This window comes from Lepus europaeus, chromosome 7 (genome assembly GCF_033115175.1).
Source record: "Lepus europaeus isolate LE1 chromosome 7, mLepTim1.pri, whole genome shotgun sequence".
Lineage (NCBI taxonomy): Eukaryota > Metazoa > Chordata > Mammalia > Lagomorpha > Leporidae > Lepus > Lepus europaeus.
The window spans coordinates 109,823,305-109,849,721 of NC_084833.1; the positions used below are offsets into that span (position 1 = coordinate 109,823,305).

Here is a 26,417-nt window from a genome sequence, read left to right on the forward strand (position 1 = left end):
CATTTACCCGATATCTTCAACAAACACAACAGAAGGATGCAAGCAAAGCAAAACTTTATTTTGTTTCCCAATCAAAATGCATTCAGTAGGGGTAGTTTCCCAGCCTTGAGTAGAGCTGAGTCCCATAACTTTAAAAATCTTTTTATTAAAGTATAGTTTATATATAGAGGGTCTTCAAAATGCATGGGAAATGCAAGTGATGGAAAATTATGCATGGATTTCAAATTTTTTTTACCTAAACAAACTTACCTTTTTGTTATTTTAATGAATGTGTTCATTTAATTTATTTGAAAAGCAGAAAGACAAAGAGGGAGAGAGGCAGACAGTGCCCCCATGCTCTGGTTCACTCCCCCAAAAGCCTGCAACCATTAGTGCTGAGCCAGGCTGAAACCAGGTCTGAGCCTCCCACATTTGTGGCACCTGCTGCCTTCCAGACTGCACATTACCTGGACGCTGGAATTGGGAGTGGAGCTGGGACTTGAACCTAGGTACCCTGAGAAGGAATGTGAGCATCCCAGATGGTGTCTTGGCTGCCAGATCAAATGCCCAATGCCCACCCCTAAACTTACCTTTGAATTCCCCTTCCACAAGCTTTTAAAGCTCCCTGCTACATGGTAACACTGAAATTCAGTGTTGAGTGTGTTGAGCTCAATAGTTGTATACACCTGTGAAACTGTCGTCCAAAACAAGCTATGAAGCATTTCCATTACCCCAGAAAGTAGCATCACTCCTCTTTCCATTATTTCACTTTCACACCAACTGTAAGCTCCTCTCCATTGCCTGCCAGACATAACCACTCTTCTGACTTTTCTCACATCACGCTCATTTTGCCTGCTCCAGAATTCAAATAAAAGGAATTGTACAATGTGTGCTGTTTTGTGTCTGCATTATTTTGCTCCACGTAATGTTTCCAGGATCCACCCTCATGATTTGTATTCAGTAGTAGTTTGTTGCTTTTTTATCTCTAAACAGTATTCTATTTTATGACTATGCCACAATCTGTTTATCCATTTACCTATTAATTAACATTTGGGTTGTCTCCAGGTTTTATGAATAAGCCTGCTATAAATACATTCATGCACGTCTTTTTGAGAAATGGGTTTTCATTTGGGCGAGCATCTAGGAGTAGAATTGTGGGATCAGAGAGGCGTTGTATAGGTGATGAAAAATACAACATTAGGAAGTTGGTCCTCAGAGCATTAGAACCATTTGATGAAATGTACTCACGTCATTGGTGCTCCATGTGAGCATCAGCTTCCTGTGAACTCTTTGCTAACAGGATGGTTGTAACCTAAATCCTCACATCACCAGCCATTTGTCTGCTTTTATTCACAGAGACTCTGAGAAGGATCTGGGTGATTAATGAACTTGACACTGTTTCTTACATATCTATGCAGGTGTCTTTAAAAGGTGTTGAGGGAGTGGATGTTTAGTGCGGCAGTGGATTTGTTGCTCTGGATGCCTATGTTTCATATTGGAGTGGTTGGGTTCAAGTGTCAGCCCCACTCCTGTTTCTAGTTTCCTGCCTTTGCGCATCCTGGGAAGTAGCAGGCGATGGCTTTAAGCAGTTGGGTCTCTGCTACCAATGTGAGCAAACCAGAAGGAGTTCTGGGCTCCTGGCTTCTGTCTGCCCCAACCCTGGCTGTTTAAGTCATTTGGGGAATGAACCAGTAAGTGGAAGATCTGTCTCTGTCTCTCTGCCTTTCCAACGAATTAATACAGGTGTGGAGAAGCTGTAGACATCAGTACACTTTGTAAGACCCCCATGAGTCCCAGACAGATACAAAGTGCCCACTTCACAGCTGGAGAAGTGGAGGTAATTTTATTTTACTGTTACAAAAATGTTTATTGGTTACCAAAACCAGTGGACCTCATCAAATGCTGCTTGGTAACAAAATCTTATCCCAATTTTAACAAAAAGAGAAAAAAGAAAGAAGCTACCTCTTTGTCTCATTGTCGTTAGTTAGAAATTTCTGCAAGGTCACGGTCCAGACTTGCTCAGAGCATTAATCAGGTGTTGCATGTACCCCGTCTTGATCTGGTCAGGCAGCTAGGAGCTGCTGCCTCACTCTCCTCTTCACGTCGTCACTGTCACACCCAATCTGTCTAATTCCTGAGTCTTTCATTTCCAAGTGGGGAGCCGGAATCTTCCGCGGTTCACCCAGCTGGTTGGCGAATGTCTCTGTTTGTTCCCCTGTTACAGGTTTGTCTCACCGAACGACAGGACTTTGGTTTTCCTTCCGTAAAGCATCATTATCTTCCTGGCCTTCGTCTTCACCTGTTTTTATTTCTTCGGAAGGAGGTGGCAATTCCTTGGCTAGCTTGATTACCATGTTTTCAAGATATTCTGGTGAACTTTTAAACAGCTGGTTGGCTGGAAGAAGCGAGGGCTTTTCTGTGTTGGTTGTCTCAGGCTCTCCAACCATAATTTGAATGGTTCACAGCCTTGTCCTCATTTTCAACCACGTTTTCAGGGTCTGCCTGTTCAGTGACTTTTTCCAAGAATTTTTCCAAAGTTGGCATGTATTCTCTTGTCTCAGATTTACAGGCTTCCATATGATCAGGACAGCGATTCCAAAGCCTTGTTAACACCTCATTTCCCGTAAGAATTTTTTTGTTGGGTCCTCTTGCTAGGAAGTCCTCTGGAGCTGTTCTCGTCCACGCTGCTCTTGTGGGCTTGGTATTCAATGTTCTTGCTTTCACAAATCTTGGGCAGCCTTCGTTTTTCCACGAGTTCCAGCTTTCTTCTTCAGTGTTTAATATATGCCCTACCATCTTTGAAAATCTTCGCCATCCGCCAGGGAGTGTTCAGATAGTAGTTGATAGCCCAGTTTTGTAGTATCTTCAACCCAGAGTGATTGCTCATCAGTTAAAACATAGTTTGAACTTCTGAGTCTGCCCTGCCCCTTGAGATATTGGAATAAAATGAGATACTGCATCAGGATGTGTCAACAAAAGTTACTGTCACTCAGTGGTAAATCCATCGACTTTTCACTTGTTAAAATTTTTGCAAAATACACATGTTCTCTTCCTGTTTTCAATTCTTCCATCTTTTTCCTTGGATATCATCTCATTTATAACTTCTAAAAATTGCTAAAACTCCTTCAGAATACTTAAGAAAAGTTTTCCATGAAATCCTTTCACAGCATTGCCCAGGGTTCCCGATGGAATCCCGAGCTGGCCAGAATCTTTGATTCAGGTTGTAATCAGTTGGGATGGAGCAAGTGGTTGGAGCTTCACCATCTCCCAATTCACCTTCTACATCTGCTCCTTCTTCTCTATCCTCTGAGTGCTTCTGACCCAGGTGCTTTTCTGTTCATTGATATTGAAAACAGTAACATTTTCCAGGTTGAACTGACTCTGCAGGTTAAGACCTGATTTCTCAGAGGAAAAAGCCTGGCTAAAAAGAGTTGAATTTGTCCCAGAATACCGTATTCTGAGAGTTAGATAATGTTCTTGGGAGATCATTACACATAAGCAGTATACCTGTAGGTCTACAGAGTAAATCGATATAGAAGTTGTTGTATATACAGGGAAAGAATTAATTGCCCTGTGGAATAGAATCATAGGCAAAATAATCAGTGTCAATAAATTTTAAAGAAAGAGCTTACAAAGCATCTTCTTTGAATACAATAAGATGAAATTAGAAATCAATAATATAAGAAGAACTGGAAAATTCAGATTTGTGGCAATTAAACCATACATTCTTTTTTTTTTTTAAAGATTTATTTGAAAGACAGAGTTACAGAGAGAGAGAGAGAGAGAGAGAGGTCTTTCATCAGCTGGTTCACTCCCCAGATGGCCGGAGATGGGCCGATCTGAAGCCAGGAGCCAGGAGCTTCATCTGGGTCTCCCACACAGGTGCCGGGGCCCAAGGACTTGGGCCATCTTCTACTGCTTTCCCAGGCCACAGCAGAGAGCGGGATTGGAAGTGGAGCATCAGGGACTTGAACCGGTGCCCATAAGGGATGCCAGTGCTTCAGGCCAGGGCATTAACCTGCTGCACCACAGCACCAGCCCCTAAACCACACACTCTTAAACAAGTGGATAAAAGAATAAATCACTTGGAAAATTAGAAAATCTCTTGGAGTAAATGAAAATGAAAACACAACACACCAAAACTTTATAGGCAAATTTATATTTATGTAAGCATTTACATTAAAAGGGCAGAAAGATCTCAAATCAACAACCTAAGAAGAACAACTTAAACCTAGAACTAGAAGAAGAAATAAACACTCAGGATTCAAGATAAATGAAATAGAGAATAGAAAAATAGAGAAAATTAACAAAGCCAAAAGTTAGTTCCTGAAAATTATAAACAAAAGTGACAAAGCTTTAGCTATATTGAATTAAAAACAGGAGATTCAAATCACTAAATCAGAAATTTAAGTGGGCACGTTATTATCAATATGAGAAAAATATTATGAGAGTCCCATAAACAGTTTGTGCCTTCAAATTAGGTAGTCTAGACGAAATGGAGAAATTCTGAGAAACACAAAATGTACAAGGACTAATTTATGAAGAAATTGAAATACAGATTAGAACTATATCTAGTAAAATGATTGAATCGATAATCAAAAACCTCTCAACAAAGAAAAACACTGGACCTCATGACTTCATCAGTGAGTTCTACCAAACACTACAGGAAAAACTGACATCAACCCTTCTCAAAGATTTCCACATAACTGGAGAAAAATGAATGTTTTCCAGCTCATTCTTGAATGCTGGTATCGCCCAGATACCAGAGCTAGACAAAGAGCTACAAACAACAGAATATTACAGACCGATATCCCTAACCAACACTGATACAAAAATCCTCAACAAAATATGAACTAAATTTAGCAGGTTATTAAAAGGATTATGCACCATGACCAAGTAGGATTTATTCCTGGAATGAAGAATAATTCAACCTATGAAAACTGATCATTGTAACAAAACACATTAACAGAACGAAGGGAGAAATGTTTTAAAAATCATATAACCATTTTAAATGATGAAGAAGAGAATTTTACAAAATTCAGTATCTGATTTACAATCAAAACAAACTAGGAATAACAGAAAACTAGTTGAACATAAGAAAAGCTATTTATGAAAAACCTACAGTGAACATTATGCCTAATGGAGAAAAACTAAAAGATTTTCTCCTATGATCAAGAACAAGACAAAAACATCCACTTTTGCCAATTCTGTTCAATAAAGTACTGGAAGTTCTAGATAATTAATCAAGAAAATGAAATAAAAGTCATTCAGATTGAAAAATAAGAAGTAAAATGATCTGTTTGCAGATGATACGATCTTATTTGGAGAAAATCTTAAAAATTTCAACCACATACAAACACACACATCCAAACACAAATGTTAGAACTAATAAACATATTCAGCAAAATAGCAGAATATAAAGCCAACACACAAAACTCTGTGCATTTATATACATTAACAACAAGTCATCTGAAAAGGAAATTAAGAAAAACATTTGTAATAGCACCAGAAGAATAAAATATTTAGGAATTACCTTAGTCATGGAGATGAATGGATTACACAATGGAAAGTATAAAACATGGCTGGAAGAAATTGGAGAAGACATATGTGAAAAAGATACTATTTTCAATGATTAGAAGACATATTATAGTTAAGATGTCAATATTATCCAAAATGATCTATAAATTCAATTCCTATAAGAATTTCAACAATGTTGTACCAGTAATAGAAAAATCCTTCTTAAAATTCATATGGACTCTCAAGTGACCCCAAACAGCCAAAACAATCTTGAAAAAGAGAGCAATAGGCCGGCGCCGTGGCTCAACAGGCTAATCTACTGCCTTGCGGCGCTGGCACACCGGGTTCTAGTCCCGGTTGGGGCGCCGGTTTCTGTCCCTGTTGCCCCTCTTCCAGGCCAGCTCTCTGCTGTGGCCCTGGAGTGCAGTGGAGGATGGCCCAAGTGCTTGGGTCCTGCACCCCATGGGATACCAGGATAAGCACCTGGCTCCTGGCTTCAGATCAGCGCGGTGCGCCGGCCGCAGCGCACCAGCCACGGCAGCCATTGGAGGGTGAACCAATGGCAAAAGGAAGACCTTTCTCTCTATCTCTCTCTCTCTCTCACTGTCCACTCTGCCTGTCAAAAAGTAAAAAAAAAAAAAAAAAAAAAAAGAGAGAGCAATGGGGGCTGGCACTGTAGCTCACTTGGTTAATCTTCCCCTGAGGCACCGGCATCCCATATGGGTGCTGGGTTCTAGTCCCAATTGCTCCTCTTCCAGTCCAGCTCTCTGCTGTGGCCTGGGAGGGCAGGAGAGAATGGCCCAAGTGCTTGGGCCCTGCACCCGCATGGGAGACCAGGAGAAGCACCTGGCTCCTGGCTTCAGATCAGTTCAGCGCGCCAGCTGTAGTGGCCATTTTGGGGGTGAACCAACGGAAGGAAGACCTTTCTCTCTGTCTCAATCTCTCTCACTGTCTATGACTCTACCTGTCAAATAAATAAAAATTAAAAAAAAAGAAAAGAAAAAGAGAGCAATGGTAGAAGACTTACACATTTTGATTTAAAAACTTCTCTCAAACTACAGATAGTCAAAATAGTTTGATACAAGCATAAAGATTTATTTCAAGCAATAATATTCACAGGAATAAAGACATACATTTAGACCAATGGAAAAGAATATAGAACCCAGAAATAAACCCACATATACTTGACCAAATGATGTTCAGAATTGCTAATGCCACCCAATGTGAGGAAAGATGGTTTTCAACAAAAGTGCTGGGAAAACTAGATATAAAAATGTAAAAGAATAAAGTTGCACATTGCCTAACATTCAACACAAAAATTAACTCAAAATTTATCAAAGCCTAAATGTAAAAGCTAAAACTGTAAAACTTTTAGAAGAAAACATAGGACAAAGGCTTTCCAACATTGGGTTTGGTAATAGTTTCCTGGGTATAACACTAGAGGCACATGAAATAAAATGAAAACAGACAAATTAGATTTCATGAAAATTAAAAACTTTTGTGCATCAAAGACATTATTAACAATAAACAGCAACCCATAGAATAAGAATAAATGGAAATCATAAATATGATAATAGATTAATATCCAAAATATATGGAAAACTCCTAAAATTCAATGACAACAAAACCTAATTCAAAAATGGGAAAAAGAATTGAGTGGACTTTGCTCCAAAGATATACAAATGTCCAGTAAACACAAGAAAAGATATTCAACATTGCTAATCCTTAGAGATATGCAAATCAAAATTACAATGATATACCACCTCACATCCAATAGGATGACTATCGTTCACAAACAACATAAAATAAGTGTTGTTGAGGATATGGAGAAAAGGAAATGCTTGCACACTGTTGGTGTGAATATAAACGGGTGCAGCCATTATAGAAAACAACAGAGAGAGTCCTTAAAACATTGAAAATTATGTTACCATATGATTCAGCAATTCCACTTTGGGTATATAGAACAAAAAAAATTGAAAACAAGATGTTGGAGAGATTTTTACACCTGAGCTCACAGCAGCATTATTCACAAAAGCTAAAATATTCAATCCAAGTATCCACTGACCGTTGAACAAATACATACAATGAATTACTTTCTGTTTTTAAAAGGAAGGGAATTACAATATATGTTAAAATATGGATGAACTTGGAGTATCTTATGCTAAGTGAAAGGCACAAAAAAAGCCAAGTGCTTTGTGATTGAGCTTGTGTGAAGCACCTCGAGTAGGAAAATTCTTTCAGCAGAAAATAGAATGATGGGTTGTCTGGCTTGGGGGAAGGGAGAATGAGTGGCTCTTGTCTAGTGACTGTATAGTTTTAGTTTCACAAGGTCAAAAGAGTTCTAGAGATGGATGGTGACAATGGTTTCACAATGGCATATATATATATATATATACATATATATATAATCATTGAACTGTATACTTAAAGGACCAAAATGGCAATTTTATGTTATATATGTATTTTTACCTCCTTCCCCCTCTCTCTCCCACAATCCCCCTCCTTCCTTCCTTACACATTTTTCTTTAATTTTTGCAAAAACATAATTTCAATCCACTCTATATCACAGGCTTACTTCACCACTAACCATAATATTCAACAGGTAAAATGTGTGAAGAAGACAGTTGCATTGGAGCATAAACAAGGGCTAAAAACTACAATCCTATCATAAGATGCTTGTTTCAATACTATATATTTTTTTGCATTCTATATTAATTGCCATATATCAGAGAAAACATATGATATTTGTCTTTTTGGGACTGGCTTATTTTCACTGTGATAAAACATTACATGTATTTTATCACAATGAAAAATCATTAATAAAAGTAAACAAATAAGTAATAAAAACTTAGTGGATGAGTTCAAGAGAATAGAGGAAGCAGAAGGAAGAAAAGAGTGGACTGGAAGATAGAACAGAAATTACCCAATCTGAGCATGGAGAAAAGAGATGGAGAGAAACCCAACAGAGCTACAGGGACTTTTGAGACAGCAAAAAAGTAATATTTCTATCATCTCAGTCCTAGAAAGAGAGGAAAAACAGAGTGGAGCTTAAAATGTACTCAAAGAAATAATGTTTGGGATATGACATGGTGGTTAAGACACCACTGGGGGTGACCATGTTCCATACTGGAGTTCCTGATTCCAACTTCCTACTACTGAACCCCTGAGAGGCAGCAGGTGATAGCTCAAGTGGTTGGGGCCCTGCCACCCATGTGTGTAAGACTCTGATTAAGCTCCTAGCTCCTGGCTTCAGCTTGGCCTAACCCCAGCTGTTACAGGCATTCGAGGCATTGTACCCATCAGATAAGATCAACCTCTCTCTCTCTCTCTCTATCTCTTCCCTCCCTCTCTTTCAAATAAGTATAATTTTTTTTTTAAATCATGGCTAAAATTCTCCAAGTTTGTCAAGAAACAAATTCAAGAAGCTGAAAGAGTCAAGAAGCTAAAAAAAAAAAAAAAAAAAAATCCAGATAGGGAAAATCCAAATAAAATCAAAGACACATCATAGTCAAATTGATGAAGACCAAGAGAAAAAAATCTTGAAAAACACTGAGACTGAAATGACCTTGCATGAGTAGAAGAAATACTATTTGAATGACAAGTATACGTCTTACCAGAAACTGGAGACTAGGAGGAAGTGGCACATTTTCAAATGCTGAAAGGACAGAATTGCTATGTCAAAATTCTATACCCAGTGAAAAGGTCCTTCAGGGATGAAAGGGAACACGATATGCTCAGATGAAAGAAATTTAAGAGCATAAAGAGCACCTACAACTAACCAGATCCAGCTTCCTAGAAAAAAATTATTAAGAATCACGTATGTCTCCAATCATGAAGTAAACTGAAAATAGATATTTGTAAAAATTAAGAGTGGGAATCGGGGAAGGAGGAGGCAGAAAGGTTGGAGCTTGGGTGGGAGGGAGGGTAGGGTGAGATGTATCATTGTATTTCTAAATGTGGATATATGAAATACATGAAACTTGTACAGCTTAAATAAATTTAAAAAAAATCATGTATGTTTCAACCATTCAGGGATAGCTACCATTTAAAGCTCAGGCATATATATCCAAAGTTTGAAAAATCTTTCTGAGCATGAATGATTTCAAGGAAAGATAATTATTTTTCAATAGAAGTGACCTTACACTTTACCTTCTCGCTAGGTAAAGTATTGTACTTTAGAAATCCCTTCTAGAATGTTCTGATGCCATTTTTGCTCCACAGGAGAGTCGCCAAGCCTCCTTCCTAAAAAATTTTACCAATTTCCTCAGACATTTCTCATCTAAATGTGGAAAAGACAAAATTCTGCTTTTTTTTTTTTTTTTTGGAAGCGGTGAAATCATATAAGTGAGGCTATAGTTCTTGTCTATAGTCCAAAGGTACTTCAAGAGGTTCATCAAAAAAATAGAATTAAAAGACAAGTTTATTTTGGTGCAATTTTTTTTTTTTTTTTTGCAGCATGTATCTTCCATGAATTTGTTGAACACCCTACATATTTTTCAACCAAACGCTCTACATCTGGAATATACCACAAGAATATTACTAAGTGGCAGCACCAAGGTGACCCCCAGGGGACATAGCATGCCAGTGCCAAGGTGATAGCAGGAAAGTGACAGTGCATGCACACAGTCGGACACGGTGCTTAAGTGGTTGTTAACTTGCTTTTGCGTTCAACATCTCAGTTTGGGTGATACAGACTGGTATCAAATGGGATGCCAGCACCACAGGCAGAGGTTTAGCCTACTACACCACAGCGCCATCCCCAGGAGTTTTTATTTTGGCGCCAGTGCTGTGGCATAGCAGGTAAAGCCGCCGCCTACAGTGCCAGTATCCCATAAGGGCACGGGTTCTAGTCTTGGCTGTTCCACTTCCAGTCCAGCTCTCTACTGTGACCTGGGAAAGCAGTGGAAGATGGCCCAAGTCCTTGGGCCCCTGCACCTTCATGGGAGACCTGGAAGAAGCTCCTGTGTCTTGGTTTCAGATCAGCCCAGCTCCAGTCATTGTGGCCATTTGAGGAGTAAACAAGAGAACAGAAGCTTTCTCTCTCTTTCTCTTCCTCTCTGTAACTCTGCCTTTCAAACAAATAAATAAATCTTTAGGGAAAAAAGAGTTTTTATTTTAATTATTTCATTTGCAGCCCTGAAATTTCCTTTTGGTTCTTTTATATGTCTTCTATTTCTTTGCTGAGGCTTTCTTCATTGATTTAAATTATGTTTGTAGTTGTCTGTTGAGGCATTTTTATCCTGGCTCCTTTAAATCCTTGTCATATAATTCTAACATTTCTATCATTTTGATGTTGGTGTTGACACTGTCTTTTTCTTCAATTCAGTTTGAAATCCTTCTGGTTCTATCATGAAGACAAATTTTCTATTGAAACCTGTTTAATTCTTGTGTTATGTTATGGCACACTGATATTATTTAAACATTCTGTATTAGCTGGCTTCTTCTGCCACTTCTCTAATAGGGGACACAAGGGACCTCTTTTTATCCTGCCAGGCGGAGGAAGCTGGCCTGGTTCTTCTCTGAGCTTCCGTTGACAGTCAGCGAGGGAGGCTTCTCGTGACGGCTGGGTGTGGATGGGCATGCTGGCTCCACAGGTGCTTCCCAGGCTGCGAGGGGTGCCAGCCCCTTGCTGCTACTCCCCATGCGGCAGCACTGACACCGTGAGGTAGAGGTGTTCTTGTTGAAGTTGGGTGCTGGGGAAAGTTCTGGCATTCCTCTGGTCCTCTCTGGTATTACCCGGTGAGGAGAGGGAGCAGTGCCTCACACTGGCTGGCTGGCTGGTAGTAGAAACCTGGTTTCTCCATGGGGTCACCACTGACACTGTGGGAACAGGGTGGTTACTGCAGCTATGAAGTTCAGGTTCCTCACCTGGCCTCCTCTGACCCCACCTGCTGGGAATTTGCGGTTGCTCATTACAGCTTGGCCAGGATAGAAATGTAGGCTCCTTTTTGCCTCTGCTGGCATGGGTGGGGCAGGGACCTAGTGTTTTCTGTGTTTTTGCGTGGAAACAGAACGGTTATCATCTAAGTTTTCAGTTTGCTAGGATACTGCTCCTGTGGTCCTGTAAGAGAGACTTGTTGAGGCTACTTTTAATCTGTGCCGACTTCTCCAGGTTGCTGGCTTCTTAAGCTCCAAGTGTTGTATAGATGAAGCAAAAACAAGATACAGGGAGCTCAACGCAGTGTTATTTGAGATCTGAGATCCTCAGTCGGAATTCCATTTTCTCTGCCTGTTTGTTTTATATACAATGTCCAAGGCTTTTAGTTACACTTAGTAGGCAGACTAGGGAAAGTTATGTTGACTCTTCTTCCTGGAAGCAGAAGTAGATCCATGCATTACATTTATCACTAGAAAAATAACCCATAGGTATCTTAGTAAAAGAAAACGCAAGGAGACTTAAATTGCAGCTCGAAGCACATGGGTAAATCAAGAGGTACTTGTCCGACGTGATCCAGAGAGTGTGAGTTTGTGACCACAGCAGTGGTGCTGAGCACACGCTGTGGTTAGTGTATCTATCCATTTGTATTAGTCACAGTAAACTTGTGGGGCCCCCCATGGTTCCCATTTTACAGTGAAGTCAACTGAGGTACAGATAGTGAGAAAGCTTTCCGATGTTATACTCTAATGAGTGAGTCCGCAGGGGCTCAGACCCCAGCCTCTGTTAATCTAGAACCCACGCTGTTAACCCCTATGTTTCTCTACCTCTGCGGACTTCCTCTTGGACAGCCAAGACTGAACGTGTTTAATGTCCTCCTGCAGAGAACAGGAAAGATAGAATGTGACAGAGCAGCCTCCCTTTCTCTGGTTATGTAGAAAACATTTAGAGTCCCCTTGAAGGAAGCTATTTCTGCCTAGGCTCCCGATGACATTTCTATAGCGTGTGCATTTTACATCACTTCCTTACAAGAACCTGGAGGTGTAGGTGGAAGCCAGACTCCCTATGGAACAGAAGGGGAAGCTGTAGCCCAGAGAGGTGGAGGGACTTGTCTAAGACCATATGGCGTGGAAGGCTGGAAGCAGCCTCCAGTCAGGAGCCAGCGAACCTTCCAGCGGCCCCCAGAGCTGCCCGCGGCTCGGTCTCTTCACCATTGCTTTGTTCTTAGCAAGCAGAGTTGTGGTTTCGGCAGAGCGGGGCCTCTACTGCTGTGGCCTCCCGACTTGCGCCGGTTTGCAGGCTGTCTCTGATGGAAACCTTATGTGGAACAAGAAACAAACCTGGAAACCGGGCCCATCTCCGTATCTCCGTCCGCTGGATAAACATCTCCAAGACCGACGCACAGGGAGGCCAGCTTCCCTTTGCCAAGTTTTTAACCTAAAGGTTGGAAGCGGCTTTCATTTTCCATAGAGCAGTAAACTATTTTCATTCCTTTTCCAGTGAATGACTCCTTATGGGGTGATAATTTACTTTTAACCTCTCTTTCAGGAACTCAGGGTTTTGCCTTCTTGCCTGAAAGGAGTTGTAGGTTAAAAGAAAAGACCCACTTCTGGAAGTTTGCTTTTTTTCCCATCTTTCCTTTCTCCCCTTTTGAAAGCCTGCTATGTTTGTGTCGGGGCTTTGGGAGTCTTTGGAGCCTTGCCTCTTTATTCGGCGAGAACTTGGCTCCCTCATGGTGCCCCCACTCCTCTGCTGAATCTAATCTGACTGTTCTATTTATAATTCTTGAACAAGATGAATCTAGTCTTTGTGTTTCTGAGCAACCGCGTCCCCTCCCTAGGACTTGAGCCATTTAACCTCTGCAAGAATCTCTTTAATTTCTCTGCAAATTGCCAGAAAGCAGGCAGCTGAAATTCTATCAGGTCCTGGATCATATCAGACCTGCTTTAAACTGGCACCCTCCTCCATCCCCCAATCTCCTGGGACTTGATTTAGGAACAGGGCTGCGTAGAGAAATTCCCAGCAGCACTCTGGCGACGCCAGCGCTGTCTGGGAAGTCTGACAGGGAGGGGCCCGCTCTCTGGAGGCTCTGAGATAGAAACCCTACCCACTCCGAGTTGTGCCTGGGCTCCTCCCAAGTCCCTCAAGGCTTATATATACATTATGTGCTGTTTCCCCTTAAACTGAGATTCATCTAGTTATTTTGCCTGGAAATCAAAATATTATTTTGCCTGGAAATCTGGCCTCAGCATCTCGTTTTACAGAGAAGAAGATGGAGATGGAGAGAAGGAAATGATTCATAGTCACACACGCTTGCCCAAGAGTCCTTGCTAGTGTGCACTCTCCCACCTTCTACGTCCATGAACTTGTGGAGCTGTTCTTCCGATTTCACACACAAGAAACTGCTTTGATTCAATGCTTTCTTTTTATGTGTTTCTTCCTTCTTCTCTTGATTCCCGTCTTTCATTCATATTTCCCCAGTCCCTTCTCCTAAGTGCAGGACAACTCTGGGTGTTCTCAGGGGTCTTGGTAATCTCATGAGAATGCAACTTGTACAGCTATTGTTTGTGAGTTGGTGATGAGCCCCAGAATTGCACGTGCAGAGTGGACAGATAATTGAGTCCATGGTGACGTCTAGAGCTGTGGAGCGGCTTTCTCGGGTCACACAGCAAGTTAGTGACCCAGTGGGTTTAGAGCTGAGGAGTTTTTTTTTTTTTTTTCCCATCCAGTGTGTTCTGTTTTACACAAAACTGCTTTCTCTGCATGGAGCCCAACTCTGATCTGGGTCTGGAATGCCCGTGTAGACCATGCCTTTCAGTTAGGGCTCACTCTACCCTCCTGGCTTCTACCCTTCCATTCGTTTTTAGTGGGAGCATGTTCTGTCATACCTTCAAATCCAATCACACTTAACCTCCTTTGCCATGAGTGTCCTTGTGAGATTAAATAAGAGTCAACATAGTTACTTGGACCTCCATAACATAATCGGTCTATTTTGCTAGAAAAACAAAACAAGATGATCTTTATTTTTTTTTTAAGATTTTATTTATTTATATGAGAGGCAGAGTGAGAGAGATAGAGAAAGGTCTTCCACTGTTGGTTCATTCCTCAAATGACCACAATGGCCGGAATTGGGCCAATATGAAGCCAGGAGCCAGGAGCTTCTTCTGGGTCTCTTATGTGGGTGCAGGGGCCCAAGCACTTGGGCCATCTTTTATTGCTTTCCCAGGCCATTAGGAGAGAACTGGATCAGAAGAGGAGCAGCTGGGACATGAAGCAGTGCCCTTTATGGGATGCCGGCACTGCAAGTGGAAGCTTAGCCTACTATGCCACAGCACGGCCCTGATGATCTTTAAATTTCTAAGGATCCAGAATCAGTGTGTTCTTCTGCACATGTAAATACACATTTACCCTTTAAAACTACAGAGGCCCATTTCAGTATAACACAGATGCTGCTTCATTCATTTTTAAGAAAATCTTTTATTTATTTGTTTTTATTTGAAGGGGGAAAGAGAAATGGGGAGAGAGAGAGAGAGAGATCTTCCATCCATTGGTTCATTTCCCCAGTGCTCACAATAACTAAAGCTAGGCCAGGCTGTAGTCAAGAACCCTGGAATTCCACCCAGGTCTCCAGGTGGAAGGAAGGGATCCAAGTACTTGAACCACCACCTGCTGCTTCCCAGTGTGTGCATTAGCAGGAAGCTGGATCAGAGGCAGAGCAGGAGCCTGAACACAGGCATTCTAGTAGGGGATGCGGGCATCCCAAACTGCATCTTAACCATGGCACTGAGTGCCCATCTGTTTATTTTTAAATTTTTGACACATGGTGATTGTACATTTATGGGATCTGGTGGGGGCAATTCAATATATGCATACAAGGTGTAATTATCAAATTAGGCTAAGTGGTTCATCTATCACCTCAGAAATTTACCATTGCTTTATCCTGGGGACATTCAAACTTCTCTTTACTAGCTATTTTGAAATATACAATTAATTAATGTCAATCATAGTGATTATACTGTGCCATAGAACTTCAGAAGTTATTCCTTCTATGCAACTGCACCTCTGTACTGGTTAGCCATCCTCTCCCTCACCCTCATCCCAGCCTCCAATTTACTCTCCACTTCTGGGAGATCAACTTTTTAGCTTCTATGTATAAGTAAGAACATGCGGTATTTGCTTTTCTGTGCCTAACTTATTTCATTTAACATCATGTCCTCCAGTTTCATCCATACTGCTGTAAATGACAGGATTCCATACTTGTCTGTGGCTGATTAATATTCTGTTATGTATATATATATATATATATATATAACATATTTTCTTTATCTACTCATTGGTCAATGGACACTTTGGTTGACTCCACTTCTTATCTATTGTCAGTAAAGCTCCATTGTGCATGTGAGTGTAGATATTTCTTCAATAGATTGATTTCATTTCATTTGGATATATACCCTAGTGGCACAACTGGATGATATGGTAGTTCTATTTCTAGTTTTTGGAGGAATATTCATACCATTTTCCATAGTTGTATACCCACCAGTAGGGTATGAAGAGTTTGCTTTTCTCCACATCCTGGCCAGCAATTGTTGTTTTTGCCTTTTTAAAATTAGCCATTGTAACTGGGATGAGATGCTATTTCATTGTGACTTTGATTTGCATTTCTTTGATGAGTAGCGATGTTAAGCAATTTTTTGCATACCCGTTGGCTATTTGTGTATCTCCTCTTGAGAATTGCTGTGTGGCTGGAGCAAGACTTGACCCTCAAATTCATATTAGCTGGTGCCATGGCTCAATAGGCTAATCCTCTGCCTGCGGCGCCAGCACCCCGGGTTCTAGTCCCAGTTGGGGCGCCGGATTCTGTCCTGGTTGCTCCTCTTCCAGTCCAGCTCTCTGCTGTGGCCCAGGAGGGCAATGGAGGATGGCCCAAGTTCTTGGGCCCCTGCACCCACATGGGAGACCAGGAGAAGCACCTGGCTCCTAGCTTCAGATCGGCGCATTAGGGGGTGAACCAATGGAAAAAGGAAGACCTTTCTCTCTGTCTCTCTTTCTCACTGTCCACTCTGCCTGTCAAAAAACAAACAAACAAAAAACCTCCAAAGTCATATTTAAAAGTACCAAGAGGGCAGAAACAAGCCAATCAAGGTGATTAGAGGTGGGCCACAGTAGAACAGGTCCTCGGGGCTGGTAGAAGCCTGGGGCAGGCCCAGCAGCCCTCTGCTTCCGGGCTTGCTGTGTGTTTGCTCCTCTGCACAAACTCTGCTATTGCCATCCTCTGGGCGCATATGTTCTGGATATTAAATGCCTCGTTGCCTGAATAGTTCACAAATCTTTCTCTCATTCTGTGGAAAACAGAAACACCTTGTTGGTTGTGTTCTACATTGCACAGGAACTCTTTAGTTTGATACAATCCCATTGATTGGTTTTTGCTTTGATTGCCTGTGCTTTTGGAGTCATATCCCAAAAAAACTTTGCCCAGATCAACGTCCTGAGGAGTTTTGTAGTTAAAGGGCTTTTTTTCTTTTTTTTTAAAGATCTACTTATTTATTTGAAAGTCAGAGTTACAAACAGAGAAAAGGAAAAGCGGGGGGGGGGGGGGGGGCTTCCATCCACTTGTTCTCTCCCCAGTTGGCCGTAATGACCGGAGCTGCACCAATCTGAAGCCAGCAGCTTCTTCTAGGTCTCTCACATGGGTGCAGGGGCCCAAGGACTTGAGCCATCTTCCACTGCCTTCCCAGGCCATAGCAGAGAGCTGGATGGGAAGTGGAGCAACCAGGACTCAATCTGGCATCCATGTGGGATGCCGGCACTGCAGGCGGTGGCTTTACCTGCTACGCCACAGTGCTGGCCCCACTTGAAAGTTTTGCATTTAGGTTTTTTGCCCCACAGATGCTACTGGCTTAGCTTAAACCAAACACTGTTCTATGTAACTCACATTGAGACCCAGGTGGAAGACAAGCTGTCAAAATGGCAGCTAAGCTTGTAGTTGTCTTGGGATCCTTGCCTCCTCCCTCTTTCCATGACATAACTTTTGCTTCTGGTTCTAACTTCTTTGGACTGTGTGTTTGGGGAGGGTGGCTTAGTGGATATTTTGGAGAGCCCCAGATGAAGGGGAACGGAGGGACACAATTGCCCTCATTGTAGGCTCCAGGCTTGACTAAAATCAAGGAACTATGTCCAGCCAGTTTAGAAAATGATCATTCGTTTAGAACACAGAGACAGGGAATAATGTACCATGCTACCTTTTTCACAAACATGTTTCCTTGTTTTCATAGGTGGACAGGTATTGTTATGCCCATTTCAATAGTGGGGCAATTAGAACACAGAGAGATTTAAATAATTGTTCTTAAGTCAGCTCAGAGGACAGGTGGTTTGGTTAGGTCTTTGACTCCAAAATCAGCTATCCTTTGTATTTGTTTTCCCAAGGATATTGTATGTGTGAGGATTTCATGGGTAGAAATGGCATGACTGAGGCCTGAAGAGTGTACATCTTCAACATTGTGAAATATTGCCACGTTGTTCTCTAGTGATTGTATTCATGCATACTTTCCTCAGAAGTATTTAAGAATTCTTGTTATTGGGCCCGGCATTGTGGCGCAGTGGATTAAGCTGCCCCTTACAACACCAGCATCCCTTGTCAGAGTGCCGATTGCAGTCCCAGATGCTCCTCTTCCAACCTGACTTCCTGCTAATGCATCTGGGAAAGCAGCAGAAGATGGCCCCAGCAGTTGGATCCTTGCCACTCATGTAGAAGACCTGAACGGAATTTCTGCCTCCTGGCTTCAGCCTGGCTTACCTCTGACAGTTGTGGTAATTTAGGGAGTAAACCAACTGATGCTTTTCCAGGCACATCAGCAAGAAGTCGAATCAGCAGGGAGAAGCTGGGACTTGAATTGGTGCTCTGAGATGGCATGCTGGCATTGCAGACAGCCCCTTAGCTCACTGCACCACCATGCCAGCCCTTTGTTCATAATTGTTGTCACCTCAACTTCTTTAAAACTTGTCACTTCCCCTATTTCTGATTGACTTGTTAAGATTGTGTGTTTTTATTCACAAACATATCATTCTGGATCTTAATCCCATGATTAAATAAATTCCAAGTATCTTTTCCCAATCTGTAACTTGACTTTTAACTTTTTCAATGATGCTTTAAAAGAAAATACAACAAAAGCAGCTTTACTGAGGTATAATTTGCATACCCAAATTTTCCTCCTAGTAAGAAACAGATTGGTATTTTTTACGAGTTTACGTGACCAGACAACTGTCATTGTTTGAATGCCCACTCCAAAACTCCCGTTGAAATGTGCTTGCTGTCATGATGGAGTTGGGAAGTGTGGCCTTTCATAAAGCAGGGATTAGGTCACAGAGGGCTGCACCCTTGTGAAAGGATTCATGCCTGACTGTGGAGTGGGCTAGTTATCACAGGAGTGGCTTTGTCATAAAAGCATGCTCTCTGCTTCCTGCAGACTCATTTGCTTTTCCATCTTGGAGGACACAGCACCTAGGCCTTCATCAGAGGCTGACACCTTGATCTTGGGATTCCCACCCCCAAAACTGTGAGAAATAGATGCCTTGTCTTTATAAACTACCCAGCCTCAGGTATTCTGTCATAGCATCATACAACAGATGGAGATAGCGCTCATTGTCAAAATTCAGTTTTAGGATATTGTTATTATCACTAGAGGCTCCCTCTTGCCCATTTGCAGTCCATTTCTGCTCCTATTTCCACCTGTAGCTAACCACTGGACTGCTTTGCCTTTTCTAGAAATGCCTTATAAACAGGCATACAATATGTAGTCTTTTGTGTCTGTTTTCTTTCATTCAGCATAGTATTTTATCAGTTCATCCATGATGTTCCATGTGACAATTTGTGCCTTATGACAGGATGGCATGGTTGTAACACATTCTGTTTATCTACTCACAAGTTGATGGCCATTTGTTTTGTTTCTAGCTTTTAATTATTAAGAATAATGTTGCTATGAGCACTTATGTGCATGTTTTTGGAATGATACATGTTTTGATGCTTTTTGGGTGGAGGTATGGAGCAGAACTGCTGGGCAGTGTGCTAATTCTATGCTTAACTTTTAAAGAAACTACCAAGTTATTTTTCAAAATGATTGTACCATTTTTCATCTCTACCAGCAGTATGCACATTTTTTTAAAAATAGGCAAATGATTGGAATGGACATTTCACTAATGAAGAAATAGGGAAATATGAATGGCTAATAGGAACATGGAAAAGTGCCCACCATCATTAGTCAATAAGGAATGTATATTAAGGCTACAGTAATGTCATAGCACTAAATGTTCACCAAAATATGGCTATAATAAAACAGGTTAGCAATATGAAGCATTGGTGTTGATGTAGAGAAACTGTTTCCCCTAAGATGTTTAGACACTATCTACTCAAGATTTTAACTTTTGGTCTATCTTATTAAGGGTCGCCCAGTGTCTCCACAGCTTAGTGGTCAGACAATGGCTTGGGTGGGGTTTGCTTACTTTGATAAGGCTTTTACTCTGAGTTGATTGATCTGTGTGTGAACTTCAAGGTCATTCAGCCTTCCTCGGCTTTCTTGGGTCTCCCCAGTATACATCTATTTTCCAGTCACCAATGTACATATGGAACATTACTTTAGCTCTTCTATAGTTTTTGTATTTCTAGAACTTCCCCATTAAATTTATGGCTGGTGTATCATCACAAATGGGGTTGCAATCCTGGACTAGCAGATGGTTGGAATTTTCCCCCATTTATTTCATATAGAATTCACCACTTTTTTGAAGAAAAGATCTATTCATTTATTTTAAAGGCAGACTGACAGATAGGGAGAGCCAGAAAAATGGAGGGGGTGGGGCAGAGAAAGAGAGAGACCTTCCCTCCACTGCTCATTCCCCACATGGCTGCACCAGTCAGTTCTACTCCAGGCTGAAGCCAAGAACTAGAAACTCAACCCTGATTGCCCATGTGAGTGGCAGAGGCCAAGTATTTGAACCATCATTCACTACCTTCCTAGGTGCATTAGCAGGGAGCTGGATTGGAAGTGGAGATGCCGGGACTCGAATCAGTACTCCGATGTGAGATGCCAGAGTCGTGCTTAACCTGCTGCACCACGATGCTAGCCCCCAAATTCACCACTGTTAGCTAGAAAAGCCCTGGGTTGTTGCTTGTCATTCCAGTCTCCATGATGCATTGAGTCGGCCCCTTTTGGTAGCATAGCTCCTGATGTTGCAGCTAGCTCAGCCCTGACAAAAATAAAGTTCTACTAATGGAACTGAGGCAAGGGATGAAAGCTGCTTCAGGCAAACAGACCAGAGACCCCCTGCTGTTCTTTCCCAAAGCTCTAACAATTTCAGAATAAATGCTTCCAAATTTGGTGTTGGTCTTTGATTTCCAGAGCCTTGAAATGGTTGATTTTACAGTTTCATCCCTTGTGATAGCTATTTTTAAGGAGCTGATTTCTCTATCCTGCCCAAATTCAAAGTCCCTTTAATGATGTCTTTTAGTACACAGACCACTTTCTTTTTAATGTAGCTAAGTATATCAACTTTCCTCTTATGGTGCTGTGGTTTTAGTGTTTTTGTCCTCTAAAATTCATGTTGAAACTTCACTCCCAAGGTAACAGTAAGGAAAGGAGCTGGTTGAATCATGAGGGCTACACCCCCATGAGTGGAATTAGATGCCCTAATACCAAGGCTTGACAGACAGTTCATCCCTTTCCCTTCCGCCTTCTGCCATGTGAGCATTCTTCACCTGCAGAGAACATAGAATTCAAGGCATCATGATGTAGGCAGAAAGACTGGGTCTTCACAAGCTGGTGCTTTGATCTTGACCATCTAGCCTTCAGAGCTGTAAGAAACAAATTTCTGTTCTTTATAAATTACTCCATCTGTGGTATTTTGTAACAGAGCACAAACAGACCAAGACATATGGTTTTTATGTTTTGATTCTTTAAGAAATCCTTCTTCATCTCAAAGTCATAAATAAATTCTGTAATTACTCCCAAGCTTTAAAAGATTTTGTTTATTTATATGAAAGTCAGAGAGGGAGAGAGAGAGAGGGAGAGGGAGAGGGGGAGGGAGAGGGAGAGAGAGAGAGAGGACTCCCATCTACTAGTCCACTCCTCAGACACCCACAATGGCCAGGGCTAGACTGGGTCACAGTCAAGAACTGGGAAATCAATCCAGGTCCCACACATGGATGGTAGGAACCCAATTACTTGTGTTATTGCCACTTCCCACTGGGGTGTGAGAAACTGGAGTTTGATCTTGGGCCCAGGTTCTCTGATGTGGGATGATAAGTATCTTAACCGCAAGGTTAAGTGCTCACCCCTAATTCCAAAAATTTTAATGTTTCTAAGTTTGCTTCTTTGTGATTAATTTTTTAAAAAAATATTTATTTATTTATCTGAGAGGCAGAGCTACAGAGAGAGAAGGAGAGGCAGAGAAAGAGAGAGAGAGAGAGAGAGATCCATTTGCTGGTTTACTCCCCAAATGCTGGCAACAGCTGGGGATGGGCCAGGCTAAAACCACGAGACCAGAACTCATTCCAGGTGTCTCTAGTGGATGACTCAAGTACTTGAACCATTATCTGTGCCTTCCCAAGATGAGCATTATCAGGAAGCTGGACTGGAGGCAGAAGTGGGCTCTCTGATACCGGATTTGGGCATCCCAAACAACAACCTGCTTGCTGTACCGCAACTTTGCTCAGTAGCCTTTTTCTCCTTTGCCCATCCCCTTTCTAAGTCCACAGTGCTGATAGTATTGAAGTCTTGTGGAGCAATTCTTTTCCAGTGTTCTGGACTTTCCTTGGCCCTTTGCTTTTCATATAATTATAGAATTTGGCTACTTAAGTTCCATGAAAAATTCTATCAGGAATTTGGTTTGAATTGCTTTGATCGTATTGGTTAATTTGAGAACAATGAGCATAGATAAGATATTGAATCTTCTAATCCATGAACTTGGTAATCTTTCTGTTTAGGTGTTTTTAATATTTTTCAACAATATTTTATCATCTTGTCCTTAAAGGTTTTGTGTATTGTCTATGAGGTTAATTACTTGGTACTGTTATGGTTTGGATAGCTTGGTATCCTCCAAAGGCCCAGGCTTTAAGGGCTTGATCCCAAGAATCTTAGGGCAATATACTCAGGATGGGACCTAATCTAATTATGGTGTCTGAAGGTGAGGACTGGAAGGAGTCTAGATTGGATGAGTTTGGGAGGGTGAAAGCCCCAGGCTTGAATCATGGCTGTTTTATAAGAAAAGGGTACACAGAGGGGTAGACAGTAAGCACGTTCCTTGTCCTTCCTAACTCGCTATGTGATTTTCGTCTACATACCTTCCACTCTCCATTACCCTCACCAAATGCCAGACTACTGGGGCTGCCCAAGATTTGAACTATGACCCTCCAAAATCAAGAACTGAAATAAGCTTTCTTCCTTTGTAAGTAGCTTTAAAGTAACACAAGCTAATTAATACCATACCATATATTGCGTCTTCTAAGTGCCATTTTAAAAATTACATGTAACTTTTTATTTGATTTAAATGAGAATGCAGCTGAGTTTTGTCTTTATACTATATCCAACCCTCTTAGTCAATGCTCTTACTAATTATACTTTTTTCTGCAGATGATTCTGTTTTATTGTTCCAGCTAGGAAATTGTATGAACTTTAAAATGAATAATTTTGTTCTTCTTTTAACTCTTAAACGTGTTGTTTTGTTTACTTGTTTTTACTGCCCTCTTAGGACCTCTGTTATAAAATCAGAACTGCCTCTTTCCTATTGAGCTTTTCACATGGATTGTAAAAACGATGCCTAAGGAATGGTTTTGGCAGATGTAAAAAGTACCCTTCTATTTGTAGATTGCTAATTTGTTTTTTCATTTTAAATCACAAATGGGTGTTGAGTTTTATCTTGTGTTTGTGGATGTATGACTTTCCTTATTTAATGCAATAGACTACTATACATTAATCAGATTTCTAATGTTAAACCATATATGAATTCATGACATAAACCCACCCCAATCAGAATGTATTTTTAATGTGTGAATTTCTTTTCCAATATTTCATTTAATATTGCTTTATCTATGTATAAAAGTGAGTTTTTTTCTCTATATTTTTTCATGCTATTGCCTGTTTCAACTTTCAGACTAGTTATATAAGTTTTTTTTTTTAAGATTTATTTATTTTACATGAAAGAGTTACAGAATGGCAGAGACAAAGAGAGAGAGAGAGAGAGAGAGAGAGAGAGAGAGAGAGAGAAATCTTCCTTCGGCAGGTTCACTCCCCAGATGGCAGCAATCACCCGAGATGAGCCGACCTGAAGCCAGGCGCCTCCTTCAGGCCTCTCCACGCAGGTGCAGGGGCCTAAGGACCTGGGCCATCCTCCACTGCTTTCTCAGGCCAGAGCAGACAGCTGGATCGAAGTGGAGCCGCCAGGACTCGAACCAGCACCCACATGGGATGTTGGTGCTACAGGCTGTGGCTTTACCCACTATGCCACAGCACCAGCCCCAAGATATAAGTTTTATTGATGTTTGAATAGGTAATTCTCTCCAAAACTTCTTTTTAGGGTGGAAGCAGTGGGAATGGGGTTTATGTTGAAGACAGTGAAAAGGAAGAAGAAATAATTTAGCGAATATTCAAACTCAGGAAACAAGAATTTGAATATGAGTGCTTCCCCAAACAGAAGAATGAGGTTCAAGAACTATTTAAATTAAACATAGGGGCCAGTGCTGTGGCTCACTTGGTTAATCCTCCGCCTGCGTTGCCGGCATCCCATATGGGCACCAGGTTCTAGTCCCGGTTGCTCCTCTTCTAGTCCAGCTCTCTGCTGTGGCCCAGGAGGGCAGTGGAGGATGGCCCAAGTGCTTGGGCCCCTGCACCCACATGGGAGACCAGGAGGAAGCACCTGGCTCCTGGCTTCAGATCGGCACAGCGCGCCGGCCGTAGAAGCCATTTGGGGAGTGAACTAACGGAAGGAAGACCTTTCTCTCTGTCTTAATCTCTCTCACTGTCTATAACACTACCTGTCAAATAAAAAAAAATTTTAAAAAGTTAAATATAGCTGATAAAGAACACGTGCAGGTCCATTTAGACATACCTTTGAGATATTGAACTAGCTAAGGAAACTTTCTAGTTGGCAATTAGGAATTTTGATTTAGAAATTGAGAAGATGTGGCCAGAGATACTCCTATGGGGACCATCTGCTCATCATTAAAGCTGTGTAGGTGGATGAGATGATCATCTGGGTTGGATACCCAGGGAAGAGTGTACAGAATGGAATCTTGGAGGGTGATCACAATGAGAGAGGAGCTAGGAGGGAAAAGAGAGAAGGAAGCAAACATCTCAATTTTCTGAGCTGAATCACAGTAGTATTTCAGATTATGCATCTGATACGGGACTAGTACCCAGAATATATAAGGAACTAAAAAAACTTCAGCATCAGCAAAACCAACTACCCACTTAAGAAATGGGGCAAAGATCTAAACAGACATTTTTCTAAAGAAGAAATACACATGGCTAACAAACTCATTCTCAGCATCTCTAGTGATCAAGAAAAATGTAAGTAGAAATCACAACGAGAGGGCAAGTATTTGGAACAAGCGATTAAGACACTGCTGGGACACCCAAGCCCATATCAGATTGCCTGGTTAAAGTCTTGACTCCTCTGCTTCTGATCTAGTTTCCTGCTTACGCACACTCTGGGGTCAGTGATGATCCTCAAGTACTTGAGTCCCTACCACCCATGTGGGAGACCCAGACTGAGTTCTGGGCTCCTGGCTTTGGCCTGACGACTCAACGCTGACTGCTATATGCATTTGGGGAGTGGGATGGAGGATGGAAGATCTCTCTCTCCACTCCCTTTCAAATAAAATGAAAATAAATAAATTATTACCAAAAAAAAATAACAGATACCATTGAGGATGTTAAGAAAAGGGAGCCCTATTATATTGTTGGTGAGAATGCAAATTAGTACAGCCATTTATGCAGATTAACATGGAGGTTTCTCAAAAAAAAAAAAATCTAAAAGATCTGCCATATGACCCAGCTATTCCACTTCTAGAAATATAGACAATGAAAATGAAATCAGTATGTGAGATAACTGCTCTGCCATGTTCAAGCATCACTATTCACAATGGCCAAGATATGGAACCAACCTAGATGTCTATCAGTGGATGAATAGGGAAAGCAAATGTTGTATATATACACAATGGAATTTTGCTCATCCATAAAAAAGAATGAAATCCTAACATTTGCAAAAAAAAAAGAATGGAACCAGAGATGAGTAAGGGAAGCAAATCAGGCACAGAAAGACAAAATACAGCATTTTCTCCTCATATGTAGAAGTTAAAACCTGTATACATATAGTTGATAAGAGTGTAAGATAGTGATTCCTAGAGAGTGGGAAAGGTGGAGGGATGAAATGAGACTTGATAATGAGCACCAAAATGCAGTTTGGTGAAGGTAATGGCTTCTGAAATCCCACAGAAGGGTAGAATAATGATAGTCTGTATTGAAGGAGAGGGAAGGGCTAACTTCCTGGGGTGATTGGGTTATGCTGTGTGTATCTGTTGAAACCCCTCACTCTACCCAATGAAATATACAGGTATTTCATGTTCAAACTTAAGAAATAAATGAATAAAAAGTGACAGCAAGTGGGGTCTAGTACCTCCCCATTTAATTCATACACTTGAGAAAAAGAGTCTCATTGCATTGCTAAAAAATACCACTTGTCAAGATCCAGATAAGCAAAATCTTATCCCCCATATCAAAGAAGGATATAATATGTTATCCATTGGCTTCATTTGCCTTTCAGTTATTAATCCAATCTCCTAATTCCAGTTTAAGTGTGACTTTGAACTCAGACAGTCAAATTGGTAATCCAATGTAAGTTTTCCACTTTTTACCACAACTGTCCTGCGGGTTAAGAGTTGTTAGCTTTATCCTCTATATAGTTGGTGGTGTTGTCTGTGTTATCTTCTTTGACATCAGTGTATCACCAATGTACATCAACCAGCCAATGCAGGCATATAGAATTTCAAAGCTAAGAGGAG

At 41.2% G+C, this 26,417-nt stretch overlaps 1 pseudogene; it reads right to left on the bottom strand.

Moving 5' to 3' along the window:
- Window positions 1-2,006: 2,006 nt before the first annotated feature.
- LOC133763931 (THO complex subunit 1-like) overlaps window positions 2,007-26,417 on the bottom strand; it is a 40,574-nt pseudogene continuing 16,163 nt past the window's right edge.